General features: G+C 46.2%; 1 long non-coding RNA gene across 1 annotated transcript; it reads left to right on the top strand.

Annotated features, from left to right (window-relative positions):
* The first annotated feature begins 7,966 nt into the window (after positions 1-7,966).
* On the top strand, positions 7,967-8,661 carry LOC123429022. The gene is made up of 2 exons (XR_006622606.1): positions 7,967-8,128; positions 8,276-8,661. It is a non-coding gene; the product is annotated as an uncharacterized LOC123429022 (long non-coding RNA).
* The last annotated feature ends 205 nt before the right edge of the window (positions 8,662-8,866 follow it).

Below are 8,866 nucleotides of genomic sequence, written 5' to 3' on the forward strand. Positions count from 1 at the left end.
GATAGACTTTCTCGATCGATTACCTTCTGAGAAATTGCATTGAGGAATGCACATACCTTCACAATTGTCAGGCGAACATTTTCCGGTAGAATTCCCCTAAATGCAACCGGAAGCAATTGCGTCATAAGCACGTGGCAGTCATGAGACTTTAGGTTTTGGAATTTTTAGTCTTTCATATTTACGATTCCCTTTATATTCGACGAGAAGCCAGTCGGGACCTTGATACTGAAAAGGACTTCAAAGAAGATTTCCTTCTCTTCCTTAGTAAGAGCGTAGCTGGCACGCCCTTGAAACTGCCCTGGATGCATGCCATCTCTTCCTTTATGACGTTCCTGGTCCTCCCGTGCTTCCGGTGTATATTTTGACTTTCCATACAAGCCCAGGAAGCCTAGAATATTCATACAGAGATTCTTCGTCAGGTGCATCACGTCGATTGCCGAGCGGACCTCATGGACTTCCGAGTAGGGTAGCTCCCAAAATATAGATTTCTTATTCCACATGGGTACGCGCTTATCAGGGCCGTTAGGAACAGGTTGGATGCCAGGACCCTTTCCAAAGATTACTTTTAAATCTTTGACCATATCGAATACTTCAGCACCAGTACGGATGACAGGCTTCCCCAGGGGTTCTGCCTTGCCATTGAAATGCTTTCCTTTTTCTTTAAGGGATGCTTGGGCGGAAGAAAACGACGATTGTACGGGTACACAATATTCCTACATTTGTCCAGATATATACTTTCTGTCTGATCCAAACAGTGCGTGCATGCATTGTATCCCTTGTTTGACTGTCCTGAAATATTACTAAGAGCAGGCCAATCATTGATGGTTACGAAAAGCAACGCTCGAAGGTCAAATTCCTCTTGTTTGTGCTCTTCCCACACACGTACACCTAGTTCGGCCCACAGCTGTAAAAGTTCATCAACTAATGGCCTTAGGTACACATTAATATCGTTGCCGGGTTGCTTTGGACCTTGGATAAGCACTGGCATCATCATGAACTTCCGCTTCATGCACAACCAAGGAGGAAGGTTGTAGATACATAGAGTAACGGGCCAGGTGTTGTGACTGCAACTCTGCTCCCCAAAAGGATTCATGCCATCTGTACTGAGACCTAACCATAAGTTCCTTGCGTCAGCTGCAAATCTCGGGAACTCTCTCTCGATTTTTCTCCACTGCCGACCATCAGCGGTGTGCCTCAACTTATCGTCTTTCATACGATCTTCCATGTGCCATCGCAACAACTTCGCATGATCTTTATTTCTGAACAGACGTTTCAACCGTGGTATTATAGGAGCATACCACATCACCTTGGCAGGAACCCTCTTCCTGGGTGGCTCGCCCTCAATATCACCAGGGTCATCTTTTCTGATCTTATACCGCAATGCAGTGCATACCGGGCATTTATCTATATTCTCGTACTTCTCACCGCGGTAGAGGATGCAGTCATTAGGGCATGCATGTATCTTCTGCACTTCTAATCCTAGAGGGCAGACAAGCTTCTTTGCTTCGTACGTGCTAGCGGGCAATTCGTTCTTTCTTGGAAGCATCTTCTTCATCAGTACCAGCAACTTTTCGAATGACGAGTCAGTCACACCGGTCTCTGCCTTCCACTTCAGCAATTCCAGTGTGCTACCCAGCTTCTTCTGGCCATCTTCACAAGTTGGGTACAACAATTTGTTGTGGTCCTGTAACATCTGCTCGAACTGCAACCTCTCCTTTTCTGTGTCACAACCTCTCCGTGCATCAGAAATGACCCGGCCAAGATCATGAGCGGGCTCATCTGGTTCCCGTTCTTCATCCTGATCTTCTTCTTCATTGTCTTCCATTGCGGTATCAGCATACTCAGGGAACATAGATCGGTAGTTGTCATCATCGTTCTCTTCTTCTTCATCATCGTCTTCCATCATAACCCCTCTTTCTCCATGCTTGGTCCAAACATTATAGCCCGACATAAAACCGGACCGAAGTAGGTGGCTCTGAATGACTCTTGAGGAAGTGTAATCCTTCTCATTCCGACATTCAACACATGGACAAAACATATAGCCACCACCATGCTTGTTCGCATCGGCTGCATCTCAAAAAGAATGCACGCCTTCTCTGTAAGCGGTTGTGCCTCGATCACCATACATCCATGGATGGCTCATCTGCGTTATAGACAGTATATCAAATACAATCACGATCCTAAAAATTAGTATCGCACGGTCTAAACGAGGAAATATAGTTGCTAACCTTTTAGAATAAGTAGAAATAAAGAGGAAGAGGTTTAAGCGTGGCTCGGGCATCTCATATCGTAGTTGTGTTCGGTGAACTGAAGCGGCATCGCTCTAACACACATTTCAACAAACACCTCTAGTGCATAAAAAATGGAGAGCTAGCACACACCCACACTCTTCCATCCAAGAAAAATGCATGGAAGAGGGGAGAGGGGGGCTGTGCTATATATAGGCAGAGGACTTTAGTCCCGGTTTGAGACACAAACCGGGACTAAAGGTGGCGCACATGCGGGCTGCACACCGCGTAGCCCTTTAGTCCCGGTTTGAGACACAAACCGGGACTAAAGTCTCCTTACGGGCCGGGACCAAAGCCTCGTGGGTGGCATTGCGATTTGGGGCGACGTGACCGGGCCTTTAGTCCCAGCCCAGAGGGAGGCCGGGACTAAAGGGTCCAGGCCAAAGGCCCGTTTTCCACTAGTGAAACAATCACACCATATAACGACACCGAGATTTGTTAACGAGGTTCGGCGAACTCGCCTACTCCCCGAGACAATGACTACGGACGCTCCTTTCCAAGATACGGCAACACCGGCCGCCCGGGCGCCGGCACAAGAAGCCGGCTCCCCCTTGCGATCCTCTCGCTATCTAGTCGTCATAGATTACAACGTGGGGTGCCTCCTCATATATAAGAGGCCAAGGATACAACGTGTCCAACTACGACACTACATGTATCCTACGCATACTACAACACCAAGTTCATATGTAACCTAACTCGTACACAATATTCGACACAACTCTAACAAACTCCACCTTGGCGAATATTTTCACCACTTTGAATTTGTTCATGCGTCAAACTTCCATGTATTCCGGACTTGTGTTATCTTCTTCGTAGCTTACTGAGAACTACCCGACGAGTCTGCCCCTGACCCGCCGTCTCCGTGGAATCCCGCTGCTACTCCTGCAACTCCAGTCTCCGTGACTCCACCTGCAATAATGCTTCCTTGCAACTTGTAAAGATGTGAAGCCGTCCTCGCTCCAATCATCACGGTCACGTTATCTTCCATGATTTCGATGATCTTCTTATCTCGATCACAACGAAATACCATACCACCATCATGAAGAACTCCAAGCAAAATAGATTCCTCCTTAGCCCTGGCACATGCCTGACTTCCCGAAGCATCCGCTCAACTCCGTCAAACATCTTGATTTTAATGTCTCCTACTCCAGCAACACGATAACCAGTGCCATCGCCCATATAGGCTAAATTAAAATCACCAGACTTGTACGAAGAGAACCACTCCTTGTTGGGAGTCGCATGAAAAGAGCAAGCTGAATCCAACATCCACGCTTCACTTTTGGTTGACCGCTTGTCTGATACTACAAGGGCATCACTACTGTTGTCCGAGTCATCACCATGAATTGCCATATTAGCACTTGACCCACCATTGAGCTCTGGACAGTCCTTTTTAATATGTCCCCTCTGCTTACACTTGTGACACTGTATTTTCTTTTTCTTTTTCTTGTTCTTCCCTGCCTCATATCCCTTCCGCCACTCTTCACCCTTGACTAGCAAACCTTCACCATGAGAGACTTCCACCGCATTCTTATTTCTCATATGATAAGATAGCAAGGCTGCAGTAATATCCTCATTCTTGACGGTATCCTTGCCGTGCGTCAAAGTAGTGATCAAATGGTCATAGGATGATGGCAATGAACAAAGAAGCAGAATTGCACTATCCTCGTCGTCAATCGTTGCACCCAAGCATGCTAGATCCGTCACGACTTGATTAAAGGCGTTCATATACTCCACAAGATCCGACCCCTCCTGCATCTTCATCCCATACAACTTTTGCTTCAGATACACCTTGGTCGTCGCAGTCTTGGACATAAATTGACTCTCCAGCTTCTTCCAGATCTTCTTCGGCGAATTCTCATCCATCACATGATAAATAACCTGGTCCGACAGACACAACCGTATAGTTCCGGCTGTCCTCAACTGTAACTCCTCCCAGTCCTCAGCCTCCATCTTAGCTGGCTTGGCTTCCTGCGATAACGCCTTCAAGCATCCCTGTTGTGCCAACAAATCTTTCACCCTTGTCAGCCATAACCCAAAGCTTCCAGTCCCGTCTAACTTCTCCACCTCAAACCTGATACCCACTGGCGCCATGGTTCTTTGTACGGCTGATTGTGTGAAAAATTACCTGAGTTATCCCCGTGATGCCGAAGTACACTAGCAAAACCTACGTGGTCCCGCCTCCGTGCACCAATAGCAATCCACCAAAAATAAATTGGCCTTTCACGTGGTCTACTCCTAGGCACAAAACTGGACGCTTGATGCTAATTTGCTTTGCCAAAGCCTGATGCTTTCCGATGTACTACTGCGTATCAATGGACTTTTTTTCCTTTTGCCGATTGATCTGTTGTTGCGTCTCTCGCCTTGTCCTCGTACAGGGTACCTCCACAAGCTTTTATAGCCTGCAACCTACACGAGTCCAATCTGGAAACGTTTTCTTCCATGACTCGTACCGTGGATTGCATGGGCCTCGTCCAACTGGCACGGCACCCTACGTACGTGATCCGGACTCTGCTGCCTCACGCCTCACGCGCCTTGTAGTAACCGACCGAGATGCCGCCTGTATGCATGCTCGCTGCCACATCATCGACTGATCTTTGACCGATCTGTTGTAGCCGGCGTACACCCGCAACTCGCCAAGCTCCGTACGTGGCCCAACTCACGGCATCGCCAGAAGCGATACGCGTCTTGTGCCTTCGCGAATCAATCTGGCTAGCCTTTGGCATTCCACGTCTGATCTAATCCCGACGAGGAACACGCTGCAACCGAGCGACAACTTGTTTTGGCATGATACTCTTTCTTTAAATCAACGATCCCGCAACCTCTCGGAACCTTGCTCATGATACCACTTTTTAGAATTAAACCAAGATACGCGGGATCCATCAAAAAACAAGCAATCACTACATGATAACGGCACCGAGATTTGTTAACGAGGTTCGGCGAACTCGCCTACTCCCCGGGGCAGTGACTACGGGCGCTCTTTCCCGAGATACCGCAACACGGTCACCCGAGCGCCTGCACAAGCCGCTGGCTCCCCCTTGCGATCCTGTCGCTATCTAGTCGTCATGGGTTACAACATGAGGTGCCTCCTCATATATAAGAGGCCAAGGGTACAACGTGTCCGACTACGACACTACATGTATCCTACCCACACTACAACATCAAGTTCATATATGTAACCTAACTCGTACATAATATTCAACACAACTCTAACAGTTTGTTCTCTGTGCATACATCATCGTACTCCATGATGATGTGTTTTGTGTGCACATCAGCTTTACGTACCCAGGGGTGCACAGCAATGTTGGGAGATGTGGCCTGGTTTCAGGGTTTCTTTATCATGAGTTTGTTCATCAGCTATTGGTTTGTGCCTGCAGCAGCTACTAGTTCTGGTGCCAAACTGAAACTGGAACTAAGACGAATTACGGGCAGTTAATTCGTGCTAAAAGAACAACTTACATGGACGTGATGTTTTTGTATCCAAGCTCACGAAAACTATTATAAAAATGTTTAAAAAATTCTGAATTTTTTTTGGACAAAACTTTGGTAAATGTTCTAAGTGCTCGTTAAATTTCATCATGAAATCACATTTTTAAAAGTCGTGGCAAAAAAACAAAATCGAAATTGTCAAAATGGTACTTTCAAAAGCATTTTGGAACACTAATTTTGTTTTTTTTGCCACGACTTCAAAAATATGATTTCGTACTGAAATTTTGCAAGCTACTAAAACATTTGTTAAAGTTTGTTATACAAAAAATTCAGATTTTTAAAATATTTTACGAATTTACCGTTCACCCGAGCTCATTTGAGCTCGGGTGTAGAATAGCACTTTCCAACTTACATTCCAAATTCTATTCAGAGAGCCACGTAAGCACCCAACGTCGTGTGGGTGTTATCATTTAATGTCACACGTGTGGATGCTGCTCGGCAAAATTTTCGGCCAAATCGCTTTACAACAAGCTTACCGAAGGAAACTCGATGGATATAGCTAGGGGCTATGGAAGGCTGCCCTGCCACTCAAAATAAAAAGTTTATGTGGCAAATGTTTAGAAACCGCTTACCGACGTCAGATAACATGGCCAAACGCAATGGTCCAACTGACGGTTCTTGTGCCGTTTGTGGACTAGGGGAGGACGCGAATCATGTCTTCTTTCGCTGCTTCCTAGCTAGGTGTGCGTGGAGCGCCATTAGAGAAATGTTAAGTCGGAATTAAAATCCCACCTCTGGAGGGGACCTGCTTGCCTTGCTGCAGTCCCAGCAAGGTGCGAACGCAAGGATGGGTTGGCGCTGCGTAGGGGCGCTTCTATGGTCCTCTTTGGACGACCCGGAACAAAATTGCGGTTGAAAAGAAATTCCCCATTCATCCAGCTGATATCATTTTGAAATGTCATCTCTTCTTACAGATGTGGACACTGTTGAGGAAGCATCGCGATGCTGAGCGCATGCTGGAGACTATGGAGAAGATTATAAGCACCTTAACCCTGGCTCGGCAGACCACTTCGACAGATTGAGCTTTTGGAGTCTTCGCCTGCGATGGAGGATAGGCTTGATGATCACCTAGTCTTATCCCACTTTGCATATGCCTCCTTTGTTCCTATCTGAACGCGTAATTTGGAAATGTTGCCTCGTCCACTTTGTGGGTATGTAAGCTTAAAAACCTTGTTTGAATGGTGCATGGTGGCTTTATTAATTTAAAGCCGAACACTTCTAGTGTCTTCGTTAAAAAAAAGGTCGGGGTTTATTGGAGTGGTTTTGAACCGACCCGCGTGAAGCAATTATTTTATATAAAATATTGGCCAAAACTATTTATATTCTTTGGGAAAGTCTTACCTTCAGCCGACCGATCACATGCGGGCGTCCGCCACCTCCGCATTCGTTGGATTGACTCTTGATTGCACTATCGTGAGAAACCCCTTTTGTGTCTACGTTTTCTGTAACTCAACCTTTGTTTCGGGAAAAGAGTTTGTAACTAGTCTGGACTTTTTGCAGCAACGGAGACTTGTGCGGCTGGGAGGGACATGTTGGACTTTTTGTAGCGGCGGAGACTCGTGCGGCCTGGACTTTTTGCAACAGCGGTGATTTTTTCTTGTGACATCATGTCTATTGCAAGAAAGATTATGCAACATCACTAATGTTGTAAAACTTCCATCCGTCGATACCTTTGTTGAAAAAAAAACTGCAACAATACCTTTGTTGCAAAAAGAACCGCAACACAACCTCTGTTGCAAAAAAAATCTGCAACATAATTATTGCACAAAAATTTCTACAACACAATCTCTGTTATAAATGTTTCTGCAACAAAGTCGTTGTTGCAGGAATTAATGAATGGGGGAGAAGACAAGTGAGGCGTGGCAAGAGATCGATCGGAGCATAGATCCAACGGCCATCGAGGTGACAGACGTACATCACACGTCCATCGATAGATGCGTAGCAGTCCTCATATTCTTTATCTAAACATGAATATCGGTAGGCGTAATATCTATCTTTAGCTATTTTCACTAAAGAAGGCCATGAATCATTGCGTACTAGATTGGAACTAAAATTAGACTTGAGGATAAGGCATAAGGCATATATAATTAGAAGTGAAATTAATTACATGTTAGGATAATCGTATCAACCTTCACATACTTTTTCCTATAAATAATAAACAGGAACCAAGGAGATGCTCATACTGAACTCATCGTCTTGTGTTGGTTTAGAAAGGAGATCACACATACATACTACTGTAGTAGATATTACCTGATCGATCGATATGGCGTGCTACCAGCTGGAGAATAGTGGCAGAAGACTGTCCAAGGTGTTGATATGCATGTGGCTGCTGACGCTATTTGCCCGGTCATCTGGTAGGGATACATTTAAGACCATCGCTCATCGACCCACAAACTAACTACTCTTTCTGTAAAAATATATAAGAACGGCATGCAGTGATCTAAACGCTATTTTCTTGAGTTGATTGTTAATTAATTGGTGGGTTTTTGGATGTGAAATAGATGCAGAAGAGGTGGAAGGCTGTGAGTTCAATCGGTGGAGCAAGACGTGGAGCAACAAGATATGCGTGGCGCGTGGAACTTGCAACACGCCGTGCAGAGCAGAGGGCTGGGAAAAGGGCGCCTGCTTCTTCATCAATCACTGCCTCTGCTACAAGAACTGCTCCCCGTCCCCGGCCCCGGTCTCGGCTAGCTAGTGATTCGTGTATGTACTCGCTATTGTGAGGCAAATTCATCTTGCCTTTGTTCAGCATGTATGTATGGCTTAAGACAAGAGTAAGTGGTCTTATATAGATGCAGGGCAGGGCAGGGCAGGGCAGGGCAGGGCGTTGTGACTGCATACAATCTTTTTTTTGCATAATGAATAAAGTTGGGGCAGTATTCATCAACTGCCGCTTTTGATTTGCTTGTATACCGCTTTTAGTCGAGGGTTTTATACCCGAGACGAAGCCAGGGCACGCACCCACGCCTCCACTCGCTTGCCCCGCGATCCGCCTGCTCCACGTGCACCCACGATGCGCACCAACACGGCCCGGTTCACGCTTGGGCTCAACAGATCGCCCGCGATCACCGTGCGGCTCGCCAATAGACTGG

Source organism: Hordeum vulgare, chromosome 2H (assembly GCF_904849725.1).
Source record: "Hordeum vulgare subsp. vulgare chromosome 2H, MorexV3_pseudomolecules_assembly, whole genome shotgun sequence".
Classification (NCBI taxonomy): Eukaryota; Viridiplantae; Streptophyta; class Magnoliopsida; order Poales; family Poaceae; genus Hordeum; species Hordeum vulgare.